At 42.8% G+C, this 19330-nt stretch overlaps 1 protein-coding gene across 3 annotated transcripts in view; it reads right to left on the bottom strand.

The window, feature by feature from the left end:
- The window catches only part of LOC140734382 (BCL-6 corepressor-like protein 1), a 220510-nt gene extending 214670 nt beyond the window's left edge, over window positions 1-5840 (bottom strand). For all 3 annotated transcript variants that reach the window (XM_073058255.1, XM_073058257.1, XM_073058258.1), the window contains exon 1: window positions 5555-5840. The gene's annotated coding sequence lies outside the window, so the exon portion shown is untranslated. The remainder of the gene's footprint in view (window positions 1-5554) is intronic.
- Between the last annotated feature and the right edge of the window lie 13490 nt (window positions 5841-19330).

The raw sequence follows: 19330 nt of genomic DNA, 5'->3' as shown, positions 1-19330 counted from the left end.
AGATGTACAGTGGAGAGCATTCTGACAGGCTGCATCACTGTCTGGTATGGATGGGGGGTGGTTGGAGGGGGCTACTGCACAGGACCGAAAGAAGCTGCAGAGGGTTATAAATTTCGTCAGTTCCATCTTGGGTACTAGCTTATAAAGTACCCAGGACATCTGCAAGGAGCAGCGTCTCAGTAAGGCAGCGTCCATTATTAAGGACCTCCAGCACCCAGGGCATGCCCTTTTCTCACTATTACCATCAGTTAGGAGGTACAGAAGCCTGAAGGCACACACTCAGCGATTCAGGAACAGCTTCTTCCCCTCCGCCATCCGATTGCTAAATGGACATTGAACCCTTGAACACTACCTCACTTTTTTAATATATATTATTTCTGGGATTTTTGCATGTTTTTAATCTATTCAATATATGTATACTGCAACTGATTTATTTATTTAGTATCATCATCATTAATTCTTCTGTATTATATATTGTATTGAACTGCTGCTGTTAACAAGTTTCACGATACATGCAGTGATAATAAACCTGATTCTGATTCAGGAGCGGCAATTGGACCCACTGAGGAACAGACAGGAGGCAGAAGGTGTTATAGATAAGAACTTCAGAGAAGTTGTCACACTGCAGGTTCAGCCAAAGTGCTGGTGAGGGAATGCAAGAAGCAGCAGGTAGTGCAGGAGCCACAAAGAGGTTCTGCAGATGCTGGAAATCTCAATCAACACAGAAACCTAGAGGAACTCAGCAGGTCAGGCAGATCTTATTTATTTATTGAGATACAGATTCCAGCCCTTCGAACCACATCGCCCAGCAGCCCCCGATTTAACCCTAGTCGAATCAATTTCAATTACCAATTAACCTCCCAAATGGTACGTCTTTGGACTATGGGAGGAAACCCATGTGGACAAGTGAGAGCATACAAACTACTTACTGGCGGCTGCAGGAATTGAACCCGAGTCACCTGCACTGTAAAGAGTTGTGCAAACCACACTACCATCCCGCCCATCCATGGAGGGAAATGGACAGTTGACATTTTGACCTGAGGGTAGGTGGGGAGTGCTGGTGGAAGCAGAGGGGCAGTAGGACCCAGTAGCGATGTGACAGGTCTCGGCCTTGAGGCAGCAGAAACTGAGGTCAGAGGTGAGGAGACTAATTCTGAGACGTTGACTCATTTCCCTCCAAAATATGTGCTGGACCTGCTAAGTTCCTCCAGTATTTTCTGCCTCATCAAGGCAGTGCAGGAGTCTCCTGTAGCTATTTCCCTCTTTAACAGGTAAATTACTCGAGATCGGGGGTTCCCGGACACCTCAGTAAACAAAAACGTTCCGTATAAAAAAATTGGGAAACCCTGCTCTAGATACTGTTGTTGGGAGGGAAGTAGTTTCTCTGAAGAAAGCAGTAATAGTCAAAATGGCAGAACTACAACTGCCTCTGTTATATGGCGGGGAGATATTATAGATAGATAGATACTATCACAAACAAGAGACAATCTGCGGATGCTGGAAATCCAAGTAACACACACAAAGTGCCGGAGAAACTCAGCAGGCCAGGCAGCATCTATGGAAACAAATACAGTCGATGTTTTGGGCCGAAACCCTTCAGCAGGACTGGAGAAAAAAAAGATGAGGAGTAGGTCGGTGAGGCCCGACGTAGATTGGGAGACCACTTCGCTGAGCACCTACGCTCCGTCAGCCAGAAGAAATGGGATCACCCAGTGGCCACCCATTTTAATTCCACTTCCCATTCCCATATGTCAATCCATTGCCTGCCACCTCTACTGTTAACGATGAGGCCACACTCAGGTTGGAGGAACATCTTCTTATATTCCATCTGGGTAGCTTCCAACCTGACGGCACAAACACCGACTTCTCAAACTTCCAGTAATGCCCAAGCTCCCCTTCACAAATCCCCATCCGCTTTTCCCTCTCTCACCTCATCTCCTTGCCTGCCCCTCACCGCCCTCTGGTGCTCCTCCCCACTTTTCTTTCTTCCATGGCCTTCTATTCTTTCCTATTGGACTCCACTTTCTCCAGCCCTGTACCTTTCACCAGTCAACTTCCCAGCTCTTTACTTCATCACTCCCCCTCCCAGTTTTACCTATCACCTTGAGTTTCTCTCTCCCCTCCCCCCACCTTTTCAATCTATTCATCTTTTATTCACCAGACCTGCCGAAGGGGCTTGGCCCGAAACGGCAACTGTACTCTTTTCCTAGATGCTGGCCGGCCTGCTGAGTTCCTCCAGCATTTGGTGTGTGTTGCTGAGATAGATACTTCATTGATCCCAAAGGAAATTACAGTGCCACGGTAGCATTACAAGGGCACAAATATACAAATATTAGAAGAGAAGAAAGAAAGAATACAAAATAAGTTACCTCAAACAGTCTAACTGGAGGGGAATCATCATTTCCCCGGCTATAGGTTGATTCATTATAGAGCCTAATGGCTGAGGGTAAGAATGACTTCATATAGTGCTCTTTGGAGCAGCGTTGTTATCTTTGTCTATTACTAAAAGTGCTCCTCTGTTCAGCGAAGGTAGCATGCAGAGGGTGAGTAACATTGTCCAGAATTGCCAGGATTTTCCGTAGGGTCCTTTATTCTACCACAGGCTCCAGTGTATCCAGTTTGACTCCTGAAGGAGCCAGCCTTTGTAATCTGTTTATTGAGCCTGGTGGCATTGCCCCAGTACACCACGGCATAGAAGAACGACCAATAGTGACAAGGGACTCAATAGTCCAGGGGACAGGAAGGCATTTTTATGGCCCCACATGGGAGTCGCCCTGATGCCGAGATTAAGGATGTCCCGGAGCCTCTACAGAACATTTTGCAAGGGACGGTGAACATCCCAATCCCCTGCTAATACTAAGAGATGAAATCTTGCAAATGGAGGTTAAGGAGTTAAGTAGAAAATTGAAAAGCAGGACCTCTAGGGTTGTAACATCAGAATTACTTCTTGTGCCACCTGCTAGTGGGTTTATGAAAAGGAAGATAGGGCAGATGAAAGCCCTCGAAGAGCTGGCGCAAGAGGGAAGGCCTCATGTTTGTAGATTGCTGGGAACAGTTCTAGAGCTTGGACAAGATGAAATGAGAGGGAGGCCAATATCGTTGCAGAGAGGTTTGTTAGTTTGCTAGAGACTTTAAACTAATGAGGCAGGAGAACCCAGAAATATGTAAATAATTGAACAAAAATGTAAGCAACCTAACTGGTAAGTCTGTAGGTAATGCAAAAATCGGCAGATAACAAAGAAAATATAGAGGAACACACATCAGTTGGAAAGTTGGACAGATTGAACTTACTATGGACAAGTGCAAGGTAACAGCCTTTGGGGTGTCAAATTATGTTCGGACAAATCAGGTAAATAGCAGACCTTTGGTAGCATTGATGAACATAAGTCCATCGTTCCCTGTAAGTTGCAGCAGAGGTAGATAGGATAGTGAAAAGGTATTTAGTACATCAGCCTTTGTAGGCCAAGGCATTGAGTATAAAGACTGGGTATCATGTTGCAGTTGTGCAAAACACAGGTCAGGCCACTCTTTATGTACAGTGCTCGACACCACACTACAGAAAGGATATGGCAGCATTACAGTGAGAGCAGAAATGTTACTCAACTGCCGCTATAAGGAGGGTTTGGATAGGCTGGATTTAGTCCCACCAGAATATGGAAGACTGAGAGGTGACCTTATGTAAGTTTGCAAAATTATTAAGGGCATAGATAGAGTCAAAGTCAGAAACATTTTTCCCAGGGCAGGGGAGTCTACAACTACAGGGCACTTGTTTAAGGTGAGAGGGGAGAAAATTTAAAGGTGATGGGGGTGTAAGTTTTTCAGAGGGTGGTGAGTATTTGAAATTAGCTGCACGATGTTTAAAAAGGATTTGGACAGGTACTTGAATAGGAGTAGAGGAATATGGGTTTAATGAGGGCAAACAGAATTAGCATAGGTGGGCATCACAGTTGGCATGGGCTGCAGAGGCCTATTCTGTGCGGTACGATTCTATGGTTCGTTGTATCCATGGCAAGTGGGATGGGCAATACACGCGTGCTTGCCCACCTTCCACAACATTCCGTTTACCGGCACTCCACTGGCCTGACAAACCTACCCGGAATAACAAGCTTGATACTTTGAATGCAATTATACACCCGGCCCAACAGGCCACGCAGTATTAAGAGGGCACAGGGTGGGGTCTTCGCTGTGAGGCCGCGCCCTGTTCTCATGAGCGAGCCGAGGGTGAATCACCCGAGCCCCGTCCCAGTTTTCCTCCCTCTCCCTTCTCCGGCGTCTTTCAGCATTCCCTCCAATGGGCATCGTTCGAGTCGGCGCTAAAACGGGACTTAAATACAACTTGAAAACTTTCTCAAAATCTAACACAAGTTGCTAGTGTGCAACAAGGCCCCACAGCACACGACATTTAATCATCATTTTCAACGGCTTGTTGTCTGGACGCGATTAGATTCCGGTGGGGGGGGGGAGGGAGAGACGGGGGTGTGGAGGGGCGGTACTAATTTAGATACTATTCCCGGTGTTCAGCACTGAGATATATCGAAGGTAACTGGGTATAGAGCAGAACCTCCGCGCACAGATTGCGTTTGTTTCGTGCACTCCTCGATGCGGAATAACAAGCACTCGATGGATATCGCAATAGTCCGTCACATCCTCCTTCTACACACTAACTGTGGGCCGAGGGTCATCGCGGATGGACTTTGTGCAAACGGCGCTCGGGGAACCTGCAACAAACCCCTCCCAAAAATAAAACCCTTTGCAAAAACTCATACGTTTCTCGGTCTTTCTACTTCCCGCATTTCACATTATAAAAGCACCCGTGAATCCATGCTTGGGTTGGAGGGGTCATTTTGCATTGCCAAAATTTACAGTGGATATCGGTTTCTGCTCCTCATTCCTCCGCTGGTGGAACATTTCTGATCGCTTCGAGGTCCCTGGAAACGTCCTCAAGGACGAGGGGGAGACTCGAGTTCTCCAGTTTCCCAGCCCGAGCCTCGCAGGCAGCAGCTCCCTGAACCTGACAGTATTTATATGACTGAGTCCTGTATTTCTCATCACTCAGCCCGGTTTCTTCAAAGTGCAAACCTTAATTAAACCGAAATGAGGCACCACGGTGGCTTGAACTACAAACTAACTCGACCTCAACCCGTGACTGAAACCTTCATTGTTTGTTAAATAAATAAGAGCCGCGCACGATATGTGAATAAGTTGCCTTCCCGGAAGTTGGATATTTACCCTTTTAAATGTCTTGCTTTAAACTTGTGTTTCGAAATAAACTAGCCCGATGCCTGCTGTTTATCGAAACCTTTGCATGTTTTTTTTCTCTTCTGGGAGTTGCAATTATCCTCTCTATTAAACGTTTGCAAAATAAAAATTAAGGAGAGCGAGATGCCAGTGAGACTGACATGAAATTGGCGAGATCGCCCCCAGAGCAGAAGCGAAGCGAAACGTCTCCTTTTGTTAAGGCAGAGGGCGAGGGGTACATGGTGGCACCTCGGCTTCTCGCTACACGCACTGCTCAATCCCACCGAGCCCGGCCTCTTTATTTTAAAGAAAATACCTGAATTTAATTCGGAGCTGCTGTTTTCTCGTTCCAGCAAGATCCACGTCCGATCCGAGCCGCTCCGATGCCGGGCCCCAGAGGTTGTGAAAGTGCAGGTTCCGACGGTGCAAACGCACCGAGCAGGGGCTGATATAATCTATGTGTATTTTTTAATGTATATACTAATATCTGAAACGAGGAATGAGTTTACTTTCGCTCCATATCGCTGTCTGCTGCGCACATTTCCACCACTCCTCACTGCAGTCGCGTCCCCAGGGTCCTAGCGCCGCCGTCGTATCTACTTATTTGCAGGGGCACAGCTAGAAAACTCGCCAGCCCGGGTCAAACCACTTTCTCGGTTTCGTGTTCAGCTATAAGCACCGATCAGGGAGGGATTTTTTTTTCCCTCCCTGAATGATTTCCTCCTGATAATATCTCGCTGTTGAATTTACGTGCAGCTGCACGTTTATTTTAGTAGTTTATCCACTGCTCTCTCTACCGATTGATACCTGAAGATCTTTAAGGCGTCTTCAAAGTATTAGAATAAAAAAACTTGAGCAGCCAGTTAATTCCACGTCCTCTGGAGTGCCAGTTAAGAATACGGACGCAGGGGCTAATGGACATCAGAGGACAAATGTACTGTACGTGCAAACTACATCGTAGAGCTCTTGCACCCAGCCTCTCAAACACAGCTCACAAGGTTCAGTTCGAAAAGGTTGGCTTGCACATTAGCCGAAGGTAACTGCCAAGCAATTGTTCCAGAATCTAGTTTTATCTTAAAGAAAATTAACCAGGTTTCGATTCGCCTCCTAATCTCCAAAACTGGTTATATTACTGTCACGTCTTTATAACCAGAAAATATTACAAGGAAAAACACCGAACCCTTAGTATGTGTAGCCACGTACTCTCAAAGTTTGTAGTCACCTTCATCTCCTAGCTTCCTATTTTCATATCCCCAACAACGCCGTTACCTTTGTCTCAGTCCAACAAATGGAATACTGGAAGGAAAACAGAAAATGTTGCCAATATTCAGCAGGTCAGGCTTTCAGACTTCAGACTTGCTGACTTAAAATAAGAATTTAAAAGTCGTCACTAAGACCATACTTGGTTTCTCCTGTGCGGAGAAGATCACACCATGAGCACAAAGTGCAATACACTAAATTCCAATAAGATAATTGGATCATTGCTTCACCTGGAATCAGATGTTGGGTCTCCTGGAGGGGGGGAAGGAAAGAGGCTAAGGGGAGGTGCCTGTAAAGATACAGTGGGAAGAGGAAAAGGTATCAGTGGAGATGGAAGAGTGAATCAGAGACCTGGAGAGGGAATAATCCCTTTGGAGTGTTGAAAGTGGAGGGGATGGAAAGGTGTGCGTGGAGGTGACGACATATTGACAGTAGTGGAAAATACAGAGATTGTTCTATTGAATGTGGGAGTTGAACTTGGGAGGTCTGGACAGGAGGAGAGTGGGTGACAGCAAAATTGCATGACATAGCATTTTATTGAATGTTCTATCAACTACAGTGGAGGCAAAACTACAGTGGAGGTCCAAGGAAAATATCTCAGAAGCACAGTTAGTCATCTTCAGAATATTCATGACAAAGCAGGAGATTCCAGAGGAATAATATGGAATCCTTGCAGGAAACAGGACCAGAGAGACTGCAGCCAAGATAGTGACGTATATTAGTGGGCTTGTATTGGACATCGGTCAGAAACCTATCCCAAAAAGGCGATTAAGAAATTAAGGAAAGGCAAGGAAGATTACATTAATATATTCTTAGAGATACAGCACGGTAACAGGCCCTTCCAGCCCAATGAGCCACTCTGCTCAATTACACCCTTGTGACCAGCCTATTAGCCTATAAATCTTCGGAATGTTGGAGGAAACTGGAGCACCCACAGGAAACGCAGTCACAGGGAAAGTGTACAAACTCCTTATAAACAGTGGCAGAGTTGAGCCTGGGTCACTGGCACCGTAAAGCGTTATGCTAACTGCTGTGCTGCCGAGCACCACTAACATCAAAGGTAATAATATTTTTGAGCTCTGAATGAAAGCAGTGAGTGATACCAATATGGTCACTAATATACTGGAAATAAAGATGCGGATGGGAAGCTGACAATAGTTGAACAAGGAATGATCCAAGAATCTCATAAAGAGAAAAGGCATGGTTTGGCCTCGTTCAAGATCTGAAAGGTAAATCTTTTTGCTAATGAAAGAAGACCATAATACATAGGACCAGAATTAGGCTATTTGGCACATCAAGTCTGCTCTGCCGTTCCATCATTTATTTATTATCCCTCTCAGCCCCATTCTCCTGACTTCTCCCCAGAAAACTTTGATGCCTTGATTAATCAAGAAGCTATCAAACTCTATTTTAAAGATATTCCAATAATTTGGACTCCACAGCTGTCTGTGACCATGAATTCTACAGATTCAACACCCTCTCTAATAAAGAAATTCATCCTCATCTCTTTTCGAAATGGACTTCGCTCTATTCTGAGGTTGCGCCCTTTGGTACCAGGTTCCTCTACTATGGGGAAGAAATTTAAAATAAGTGGGTGAAGTTAAAAGAAAAGTTGTTCGGTGTGAGAATAAATTCATTCTGGTGTGAAGTAGTGCATGACAACTGACTGTGCTTCTGTTCAAGGAAGTGGAACGGGGCCCCTAGGCCATCCTGCTGTGGGATGGAAGTATAGAGGAATTGATGGTCCATGATAAGGAAATTACCCATTTAGGATCATGAAATTGGAAACTCAAAATGGCAGAGGGCATTGGAAGTTAAACTACACATGGACTATTCTGTTCAGTTCCGGAAGGATATGTAAGCTTTGGAGAAGGTGTAGAAGAGATATACCAAGATGCAGCCTGGATTGGAGAACATGTCTTATGAAGGCAGGGTGCTAGGGCTTTTCCCTTTAGAGCGAAAGGGGATGAGAGGTGACTTGATAGAGGTGTACAAGAAGATCATGTGGATAATTGGAGTCTTTTTCCCAGGGTAGATATGGCAAATTCCATAACTTCAGGTAATTTGTGAAAGTATAGGCAGAGCAGTCAGGGATAAGATTTTATTTTACACAAAGATGTGTGGAGCGTGCTGCCAGGAGTGATGGTAGAAACAGACCAGTTAGGGACATTTAAGGGACACTTAGAAAGGTATATGGATGACAGGAAAATTAGAAGGCTATGTGGGAGGAAAGGGTTGGATTGAACTTAGAGTAGGTTAAAAGATTGGCACAACATCATGGGCTGAGAACCTATACTGTTCCATGTTCTATGCTAAGTCCAAGTGAGATGTAAATGATAAAGAGGATAAAGAAATAAGTTTTGTGGGACATGAATAGGATGAAACGACAAGGTTACAAGAATAGAGTAGTGTAAGGAATCCAAGTAAGTTGGACAGTTTTGAGAAAGAGTGAGCATGTGCTGATTTATGACGTTAAACGTGAATCTCAGAGACTCAAGAAACGTATTAATGGTTGGAATCTATGTGGACTAATTCAGCACATACACACTACAGGAGGAATTGTGGTTGTGGAAGCAAGATTTGATCAACAACAACAAGAAAATCAGAAGCTATGGACAGTGAACGAGGCATATATCCCTGGAAAAGTGGCAATGAATTAAATGATAGTTGAAAAGCAAAATTAGAATTATTATTTGAGTAGTGATGTTTGAGTCATTAATTTAAGTTTATTGCAAACCTGAATGTATCTGCATCATAAATTAACAGAGCTAAACATACACAATTTATTTACTCTCGGTATAAGAAAGCAATTTACAGAAGAGCCAATCAAAAGTTAGATTATCAAATTCTCCTCTAACATTTAAAGAAGTGGCTTTAAGTTATTTTCAAATTTAAAAACTTTCTGCTGAATTGTAGTTCTGTTTCTCAAAAATAATTCTGTGCTTTGGGAAAAAAAATTATTGTTCATTTGTCAAATATGATTCTGTCTTTATATATCATAATATGTTTGTTAATTTTATAAAGCATAGTAATGGAATATATGAATTTACTATGAAGGAATACACAATGCAATTAGCTGAAAAGGAGGGAAACATAAATCATCTATGTGTATATGGTAGTGGTCCTAGAAGTCTACTACAATAAAGTTTATGAACAGTTCCTAAGGTGTGAGAAATGATTAATGTGTTTTCTCTCTTCTGAAACCACAAATTCTAGTTAAAATATAAAATACAGTAGATTCATATATCAACAATCCCCCAGGATATACCATCCACTTGCTTACAAGATTTACATTACATCAGCATGACATCAATTTTTCTTTCTCATACATTAGATGTGTGATGTCCAGTAAGTTTTTATTCAGCTCCCACCCTCTGAGTGTGAAATACACAGTGGCCTTTTCCCCGCAGAGCACACAGAAAGCTTCAGGACCTTAAAATGTTCCAGTTGAAAGCTTTTAGTCATGATAGGTTTCTTGACAGCAAGACCAGGGAGCTTCAGACTGACCAAAGTTCATCTATCACTGCTTTGTCAATATTTGAGTGGCAGCTGATGTTAGTTTTAATATCGCTGTCTGGAAACAACAGCATCCTATTTGACCAAGTGTACAGGATATCGCATAAACATATCAGTCCAACTTTCTAGATCTTCTTGCAAGACACACATTGCAGAAGGATGTGGATAATGGCATTGCAGACGCCTCAAGGTGTGTCATTGTGCATGAAGGATTCGGCTTCAGCAACCTTCCCTGCCTGTTCAGTCCTGATGCAGGGTCTCACCCTGAAACAATAACCCTCCCTCTCCTTCCACAGATACTCCTGATGTGCTGAGTTCTAACAGCAGTCTGTTTTTTGCTCCAGATTACAGCACCTGCAATCTCTTGTGTCTGTTATTTGCTTCCCATTTGCTAGTCTGAATTTTCAGTATCAAATATCTTGAGAATCACTAGACTACTTAATTGAACTCAAGGCTAAAGGTGTCATTACATTTAAACCATTGTTTTAAAATTAACAAAACATGGGTTACCTTGCAAGCTGACAGCTGTCATGGCTTAGCTAGGCTTGGACTCAATGCATCTCAACCAAACACAGATGTGTGGAACAACATCTCAGGTGCTTATGTACATGATCTTCCACCCTTGTGCCATATCTGCCATTTAACCCAGCAGTAATTTACTGATGTGTTGTGGAGAGGGGCAGAATTCATTATCATCCAGTCTTTCAGCTTTTTACTAAGTTGCCTAGTGCTGACCCCATTCATTTAAATGGAGCTGCCAACCCCATGAAGTAGGTAACTGCGGGTAAGCATTTGAATTGTTTTAACTTAAATGAATATTAATGCTTTCTAAGATATTTACAAATAAGTTAAGGTGTCATTAATTAATAATTAAACATTATTATTTAAATCTTTAAACATTTTTGACAATCAGAAGTGCTTAAGAAGAACTGGAAAGTTTTTGACCAGGCCTTAGTAGTGCACGTGAGGCCTAGTTGTCTCTCTGAACTCAGACATCCCTCTTCTCCCGGAAGTTCCGGGAGTCTCCTGCATATTGATAGCAGCTCCCTGATGCCCACAAATTATAAACAATATCCCAGAAACCGATTTTTTTTGAAACGTACTTCACCCCAGACTACACTAAAGTGTATTCCTGCCTAACAGGGGTCAAAAATAATGACAGTGTTGCTCGCTGCACTGTTTGCAACAGTGACTTTTCTATTGCCCATGGTGATTTAAATGACTGTAAAAGACATGTTGAGGTGAGTTTAACAGGTATCATTTGTTCATTAGCATAGCTAATGTTATTTAAACTAGATGGCCAGCTGCTAAGGAGCTACTCTATTGATGTCCTACGTGATGAGGCCAAACTCCCTGTAGACTTGCTTAAAGTTCTAATAGAATTTAAAAAATGACTCTATGGTAATATAATGTAATATAATATAAGTACATATTTAAATGTCACATTTTCTGCATACACCCAACTTGGTTCATAGATTAGACAAAATCACTAAACAAAGTACTACATACACCCTTGGAGGTCGACGGGTGGGGGGGATATGGGGCTACGGGGGGGTGGGGGTGCTATCTCCCTGAAGTGAGTTTTTGCAGGGTGGGATGTCTGTGAACTTTCCCTGCCTTGTAAGACTCCTCTCAAATGTGGATGGTCAGTTACTTTAAGCCTTTGCCCCTGGAAAAGGAGAATCTGGCTAGAGGAGCATCAGATGGGTAGTAAGTCTGGACAACTAATTGGCCCAAGGTCCCTGTGGTAAGATACCTCAAATGGTTCCCTGGGTTTTGCTGTCAACACATTTTTCATTTACCTTACGAACTAAAGTAATAACAAGAGCACAAACAGGAGGAAATCTGCAGATGCTGGAAATTCAAGCAACACACACAAAATGCTGGTGGAACGCAGCAGGCCAGGCAGCATCTATAGGAAGAAGTACAGTCGACGTTTTGGGCCAAGACCCTTTGTCAGAACTAACTGAAAGAAGAGATAGTAAGCGATATGAAAGTGGGAGGGGGAGGGGGAGATCCGGAATGATAGGAGAAGACAGGAGGGGGAGGGATGAAGCTAAGAGCTGGAAAGTTGATTGGCAAAAGGGATACAGAGCTGGAGAAGGGGGAGGGTCATGGGGTCATGGGACAGGAGGCCTAGGGAGAAAGAAAGGGGGAGGGGAGCACCAGAGGGAGATGGAGAGCAGGCAAGGAGTGATTGTGAGAGGGACAAAGAGAGAAAAAGAAGAAAAAAGGAAAAAATAATAATAAATAAATAAACAAACAAAGGATGGGGTAAGAAGGGGAGGAGGGGCATTAACGGAAGTTAGAGAAATCAATGTTCATGCCATCAGATTGGAGGCTACCCAGATGGAATATAAGATGTTGTTCCTCCAACCTGAGTGTGGTTTCATCTCAACAGTAGAGGAGGCCATGGATTGACATATCAGAATGGGAATGGGTCGTGGAATTAAAATGTGTGGCTACTGGGAGATCCTGCTTTCTCTAGCGGACAGAGCATAGGTGTTCAGTGAAATGGTCTCCCAGTCTGCGTCGGGTCTCACCAATATATAAAAGGCCACACCGGGAGCACCGGACGCAGTATACCACACCAGCTGACTCACAGGTGAAGTGTCGCCTCACCTGGAAGGACTGTCTGGGGCCCTGAATAGTGGTGAGGGAGGAAGTGTAAGGGCAGGTGTAGCACTTGTTCCGCTTACAAGGATAAGTGCCAGGAGGGAGATAAGTGGGAAGGGATGGGGGTCAAATGGACAAGGGAGTCACGTAGGGAGTGATCCCTGCGGAAAGCAGAAAGAGGGATGGAGGGAAAGGTGTGCTTGGTGGTGGGATCCCGTTGGAGGTGGCAGAAGTTACGGAGAATTATATGTTGGACCCAGAGGCTTGTGGAGTGGTAGATGAGGACAAGGGGAACCCTATCCCTAGTGGGTTGGTGGAAGGATGGGGTGAGAGCAGATGTGTGTGAAATGGGAGAGATACATTTGAGAGCAGAGTTGATGGTGGAGGAAGAGAAGCCCCTTTGTTTAAAAAAGGAAGACATCTCCTTCGTCCTGGAATGAAAAACCTCATCCTGAGAGCAGATGCAGCAGAGTCGGAGGAATTGCGAGAAGGGGATGGCATTTTTGCAAAAGACAGGGTGGGAACAAGAGCATCCTGTGGAATTCCCATGAAAACATTAATAAAACTACTGCCCAATGTTAAACTAAACTAGGATGATCCCAAATATGGTATGTTTCCTGGTCTGAAATGGTTGAACTCAGCCAAGATTTCAACCATGGTAAATACACTCAGTGGCCACTTCATTAGGTATACCTGCTCATAATGCAAATATATAATCAGCCAATCATGTGGCAACAACTCAGTGCATAAAAGCATGCAGACATGGTCAAGGTGTTCAGTTGTTGTTCAGGCCAAACATTAGAATGGGGAAGAAATGTGATCTGTGTGACTTTGAGCTTGGAATGATTGTTGGTGCCAGGCAGGGTGGCTTGAGTATCTCAGAAACTGCTGATCCCCTGGGATATTATTGCACAACAGTCTCCGGAGGTTAAAGAGAATGGTGCAAAAAAAAAAACAAGAAAAAATAGTGAGTGGCAGTTCTGTGGGCGAAAATATCTTGTTAATGAGAGAAGTCAGAGGAGAATGGCCAGACTGGTTCAAGCTGACAGGAAGGCAACAATAATTCAAATAACTGTGTTACAACAGTGTGCAGAAGAGCATCTCAGAACACACATGTCGAACCTTTAAGTGGATGGTCTACGGTAGAAGACCACAAACTTACAGAGAGACATTCAGTAGCGGCTTCTTTAGGTACCTCCTGCACCTAACAGCATGGCCACTGAGTGTGATTTTGTGGGACCATAAATACTTACATCTGGATCTCCAATTCGCAGCTCCTTTTTCTCCCAATTACAAAATACTGAAAAGATCTGACATATGTTATTTATTACATGTGATGTTAATCTGTAAACTCATAACAGACTTACTTCATTAAGTTAATCAAATCACTCACCTGCCCTAATATTTTTCTTATTTGTTCCTGGAATTTGAGGGATTTGAGGAATAATGATAGAAAAATGTATTGCCTACTTATAGTTGCCCTGAGGGTATTAACATTCAAACACAAAGCATGGGCTTTAATTCACGTAGACAGATGAGGCAGTGGTCAAGGTTCCTTTCCATAAAAACTATTAGTAAACCAATTAAGATTTTAAGGCAATCCAGTAGCTTTTATGTTCACTCTTAAAAATAGAAAATATCAGTACTAAATGATTGGGCATTTTTTCTTTTAGAGATCAAGATCATTATGGTAAGGTAAAACATAGTGACATCCTCAAAAAAAAACCCTTAAATCCACCCAAGAAGATACAACAATTCTGCCCTGAGATGTGACATGATGTATTGTAAAACATAGAGCACAGAAACAGCCCTTCAGCTCGTTGTGTCTGTGTTGACCATGATGCCAATCCAAGCTACTTCTTTCTGTCTGTACGTGGCTATATCACTCCGTCACTTGCCTGCTCTAAGTGCCTCTGAAATGTTAATGTTGTACCTGTTGTAGTATGTTCCACTCTCTATAAAACCCGGGCAGTAAATCTGCTTTAAACTTTTCCCCTCTCGCCTTAGGGTGAGGTTGAGCGGGTCGAGAGCTTCAAGTTCCTAGTGGAACATCACTGGTAGCCGGTATTAGTCCAACCACATTGATGTCACAGCCAAGAAATCTTACAAACACCTCTACTTCCCCAGGGGGCTAAAGAACTTTGGCAAGTCCCAGCCAACCCTTACCAATTTCTATCACTGCACCATCGAAAACATGCTACTGTATCTGCATGCAGAATGGTTTAATACGGCAATCGCTCCGCACGTGACCAAATTAATCTGCAGAGATGTGAACACTGCTCAGCAAATCACAGAAACCAGTTTCCCCTCTATAAGCTCTGCCTATACTTTTCACTGCCTCAGTATAATCAAAGACCCCACACACCTCGGGTATTCTTTCTTCTCCACTCTCCTATCGGGAAGAAGATACAAAAGTCTGAAAGCCCATACCACCAGGCTCAAGGACAGCTTCTATCCCACTGTTATCAGATTCTTGAATGGACCTCATGTATGATAAGGCGGACTCTTGACTTCACCGCCTGGCTTGATATGATCCTGCTCTTTATTGTTTACCTCCACTGCACATTCTTATTAGCTTCCACACTTTATTCTGCATTGTTACCACCTCAATGTGTCATGCAATGATTTGATCTCTTTGAATAGGATGCAAGACAAGTTTGTCACTGTATCTTGGTATATGTGACAATAATCAACCAATGTCAAGACCAATACCAATCAATATCCTCTAATATTTGACCTATCCACTCTGGGGAAAAGAATCTCATAATTTTATACACTTATGATGGATTGCCGCTTAGCCTCTGATGCTCTGGAGAAAACCATCAAATTTTCCCAATTTCACTTTTTAGCTAATACTCAACTATTGAGTAATTGGAGTGAAATGGTTATTAACATTAATGAATTGACTCCCATAAAAACTAGGATGGAAATATCTAGAAGTCAGTCTCTAAAAGACAAAATGTCTTAATGATATCTTACATTTTTGCAGAAAAATGCAGGATTTTTAAAATAAATATTAATTCTAATTAGTTTTCCCCTTATTTTCTCCCCTTTCCCTCACACACACACAGACTTTTGCTGAGGTATGCTTTCACAAGTACAGCTCTGAAACTTCACCCAAGAGGCTACTGATCATGTGTGAGCCTAGGAGTGTTGGCAGGCTAATCAATCACAGAGGACATCCCAGGTAAGCCTGTTTCTGTCTGCAGCATTAAAATTCAAACACCTTCCAGCAAGCATCACAAGATAGCTATCAGAAGTCAGAACCCTAGCTAATATTCACCCCTCGCTCACTCCTGACTGTTGAAAGCACTTCTTGTAACCCGGAAGTTGCCTCCTGCAAACTCAATCAACCCTTCATATACATGGGGTCACACCAAGGCCCTTTAAAATTAGCCTGCGGCCTCCTCTGCCTATATGTTGAATCAACATCTTTTTATTTTTATCTATTTCTTTGTCTGTTCATAACTCCTTGATTTGTTCAGAGTTGTGACAAATCTGAACAAATCAAGGTCAGGTTTATAGGAAATCCAGATAACCGGTTGCAGCAGATCCCTTGCAGTTAAACCCGTCATGGTTCAAACTCAATAATAAAGAAGAAACACTTTAGTCAGGCCTGAGGCATTCATTGTCTCTTGATAAGTGTAAAGATACCAGATGAATGAGGAGAGTAGTAAACTGCTAAACTTACATTTGATTTTCACTCAAGACTGAAGTGAGGAAAATGCAGGATTTGATATCCAATGTTATCATTCATTATTTTCATGGACTATAATCCCTTTAAAAGATCTTGGGATTGAGACAATACCCACGATCATTTGGACAGATTGAACAGCATTAAGGCAATGCATTAATTTTTTTTGTCAAGCCCAAAACTTAGCAAAGTATCTTAATTATACATCATTGCTGCAAATTGTTCCATTATGCAATTGAACATATTTATGTCTTAAGTAAGTTTTCCTACTGTAATAAATTTCCCTTCCCTGATTTCCAGCATCAGCAACATCCCAGAACAGATGACTGAAAGATGAAACCTACAGACCCACCTGGATCTGCCAAGTATTACAGATGAGGCCAAATGGATCAATCCAATCATTGATATAATAGGATTAAAAGGTAAGTGGAGACTGTAATATTTAAATCAAAAACCAATTATTAGTGAATATCTTGATAAGAAATATTATCAATATATATCTTTGCAATTAAACATTGAAAATGGTGACTATATTCCTAGCCTGAATATTTCAGAAATCATTTAATAAAATTAGTGTGGAAGTGTGTGAAAAAAATGATTCTTTCTTAATATTGGCAACAAAAATAGTGGTACATTTAGACAGAATTGAGGAAACCGCCTTTGCTCAGTCAGCGATAAACTATTAGAATGCTTTGGAATTATAGAAGAAAATGATTCTAAGAACTGACTTCAATAAAATGGGAGAACTGATGAGCTCAATTCTCTTTTCACAACCACGACTTTTCGTTTGTTATTCCGTTTGTATAACTTTTGTGTGTTTTCGGCTGGACTCACACAGTTAAATATTCCAATATTGTTAAAGAGGCAAGTTCACACTCCTCAGTAGTTCATTTGATAGATGGATCTCAGGGCAGCACCACACTACTACCCTTTCTGGTTTTAATACTGAACTCCTCTGCTGTGAGTTTTGTCCCATTTCATGGTGCCCTGTTTTCAGTACAGCATGCTGGGAACCATTTCTTATGCAAACCATACTACGTACATGTAGATTCTAGCTGCAGTCGCTGCAGGCAATTCATAATCAGTGAGATGTGCTCTTTTCTGGGCAAAATGAGAAGATGTTACATTTAGCCATTTGTGTTCTGAGAATGAGCAAGGAGAATCATCCTAAATAAACAAGCTTGATTAACTTGTACGGAAACCCAATGAAACTGTCGGCGAGAGCAACCAGGAAGTGCAATGCCATACACCATATTAGTAAAAATCAAAGAGAGGCCTAGACCTTCTTTGCAATGAAATGCCAATGTGTGACCTATCAGCAGCCCATAAGGGACAACTGCAGACCTGAGCATAACAGTACGTAATATATCTGCTTAAATAAGGAGCCATAAGGAATAGGTATGCTTGTCCCAGCTCTGTATTTAAATAACAGGCTCTGCTAATGGCCCTGCCTGCAAACACAGCAGTGACTCTGTCACCATCTCCAACCACCAATCACTGCTTTCCTCTCTGCTCAAGGTCTCCACCCTTCCAACTGCTAGTTACCATTTTTCTCAACAACAGATCTTCCCTATCCTCCTAGCCTGGCGATTGATGCGCCATCAATAACTCTCTCTGAGACGTGAAGTCGAGGTATCGGCTTTTATTGACTGGAAGAAAGAACAAGCAGTAGTTGACCACCATACTACATCCTGGAGAATGAGGGCCGGGCTCAGGCCTCAATCGCCTTTATACCGGGGTCTGTGGGAGGAGCCACAGGAGCAGTCAGCAGGGGGCGTGTCCAGACAGGTATATGTAGTTCACCACAGCAATCCACTCTTACAGCCACAGCATTCTTCAGCTAATTGTGCAGTTCAACATGCTAGATAGTGAGACAGGTACGTAATAGTCCCAAAGACTGGGCCTGATTATTTTTGTGAGCACTTGTTATTGCCCAAAACATTGATTCAATAGGTGCATGGCAGGCTCCTCAAAATCTCATTCCAGTCATTATCCACTGGGTGGGACTGCAGCTGCCTGGCTCCATTCTTATACATCCATTTATTAGCTGCAGTGGCTTCTCTTCTCGTTCCTGCCAATTACCTCTACCACCTCTATGTAGGTACTCCTTTCCCTTCCCCAAATCTTATTTATCTACTGTCGCTCACCAAAATTATTTGAAAATGCAGTTTCCAAATGCATGATGATGACAACCATGTGAACTTCTCCTCAGAAGTGTTGAACTTGACCAGCATGCACCTCCTCTATACTGTAGGTACATGTGCACGCCCCACGAGCAGCTCCAATACAAAACCATCTGAAAATATTCCGCAGGAATCCTGAAGAAGAAAGCAGCACATCGGGATGGTAATAGTGCCACGTCTGGTAGAGCTGCTATCTCACTACTGCGCTGATCCAGGTTCAGTCCTGACTCCCGCTGTGCTGCGTGTAGAGTCTGCACATTCCCTCTTCAGTCACGCGTGTGTTTCTCTGGACTCTCACATCTCAAAACTGATTGATTAAATCAGCACTTCTCAACCTGGGGTCCATGGAACTCTTGCTTGGTTCATGATTTTAAAAACGGTTGGGAACCCCTGGATTAAATGGTTACTGTAACTTGGCCCTAGTTTATAACTGTGGTAAAATCTGGGGGAGCTGAGAGGATGTAGAGAGAATAAAACCGGATTAGTGTAAACGAGTGCTGGACTGAGTGTGATGGGCTGAAGAGCCTGTTTCAATGCTGTTTGTCGCTATAACTTTACAACATCAATTATGCCAGCTGAAAATGTGGCTGAGAATGGTAGACTGACTGAATTCTTTAGAAATCAAGAGACCAGACAGGAGACAGTGCAAATAGCTTGAAGCACTGTCAAGTTGTAGAAATTTACAGAAATGGGCATGGGCCATTTCATACAGAGATTTTAAAAAAACTATTGTGACTATTAGATTTTGGAGTGAAATTGCAAGGGAGGTAGAGTACAAACGTAAAGAAGCCTGAACTCAACCATATGCTGAATCACAACCAGA

The sequence above is a fragment of the Hemitrygon akajei genome, chromosome 10 (genome assembly GCF_048418815.1).
Source record: "Hemitrygon akajei chromosome 10, sHemAka1.3, whole genome shotgun sequence".
NCBI lineage: Eukaryota > Metazoa > Chordata > Chondrichthyes > Myliobatiformes > Dasyatidae > Hemitrygon > Hemitrygon akajei.
This window is presented reverse-complemented; position numbering and strand designations above follow the sequence as displayed.